The sequence below is a fragment of the Bidens hawaiensis genome, unplaced genomic scaffold, assembly GCF_021521415.1.
Source record: "Bidens hawaiensis isolate Kalapana, Puna unplaced genomic scaffold, B.hawaiensis_p1.1 tig00040214_1, whole genome shotgun sequence".
Lineage (NCBI taxonomy): Eukaryota > Viridiplantae > Streptophyta > Magnoliopsida > Asterales > Asteraceae > Bidens > Bidens hawaiensis.
The window spans coordinates 12,806-13,934 of NW_027505659.1; the positions used below are offsets into that span (position 1 = coordinate 12,806).

Consider the following 1,129-nt stretch of genomic DNA (forward strand, 5'->3'; position numbering starts at 1 on the left):
TTGTCTCTCTGAAGGAGTTGGGAGATAGTATATTATACTTTTGACGAGAGGTTAAAAAAAAAAAAAGAATCATTTTTTTCATGTTTTTTTCTATAAATTATCCATCTCAATCTAATAGTGATTGAATGCCTGAACACTCAGAGATTCTCGCGAGCCTATATATGTAGATTACACAGTATAGAAATAGAAAGAACTTCTCCCAACCAGTAGTTAAATTATCTCCAATCAAGACAGACATTACATTAGTAGTAGAAAGGAATCGGGAAGTCTTGCTTCGACCATTAAAATCAAACATTAAAATCAAATCTTTCTTTTCATTTTGGATTCAAAGATTTCCGATTTCCAATCTTTTACAAAATCCCCAGAACGGATGTTTAGAATCAACCAAGTATTAACAGTCCCCTTATTCTGTTCTGGCTGGGTAAAATTAGGTTGAGTTATATCAGCAGAACATAATAAGAGATTCCGATTCGTTTGCTGATGAGGCGGCACCCGGATTTGAACTGGGGAAAAAGGATTTGCAGTCCCCCGCCTTACCACTCGGCCATGCCGCCAAAACGATACACAATAGGAGAAATTTTTACCTTTTTTGTTGGATTACTCAATCCAAAAATGGAGTCTGTTTAGAATCATTAACATAAAGAATAAAATGATTCTGTTGATACATTCGAATGATTAAACGTTTCACAATTAGTAAACTGGATTTATTGTCATAACCTGCATTTTCCAACAAAATCGATCCATTTAAACCATGATCATGAGCAAGTACATAAATATACTCCTGAAAGATAAGGGGATATAAGAAGTATATTCCTCTATCCGTAGAGTACATTGAATGTACAGAAATGGCTATAACAGAGTTTCTCTTATTCGTATTAACAGCTACTATAGGAGGAATGTTTTTATGCGGTGCTAACGATTTAATAACTATCTTTGTAGCTCCAAAATGTTTCAGTTTATGCTCCTACCTATTATCTGGATATACCAAGAAAGATGTACGGTCTCTCTCTATAAAAAAAGCCCTTCTTAATTCTTAACTGAATAAGGCTTCGGCCCTATGGAGTAAAGGGAAGTGCAGATCTGGAGTGTTTGGACGAGAAAGAAAGGTTTTGCAGCAAGCGGAGTTGTA

General features: G+C 35.3%; 1 non-coding gene across 1 annotated transcript; it reads right to left on the minus strand.

Moving 5' to 3' along the window:
- Positions 1 to 483: 483 nt before the first annotated feature.
- TRNAC-GCA (transfer RNA cysteine (anticodon GCA)) lies at positions 484 to 554 on the minus strand. Its single transcript has one exon. It is a non-coding gene; the product is annotated as a tRNA-Cys (tRNA).
- Positions 555 to 1,129: the final 575 nt, after the last annotated feature.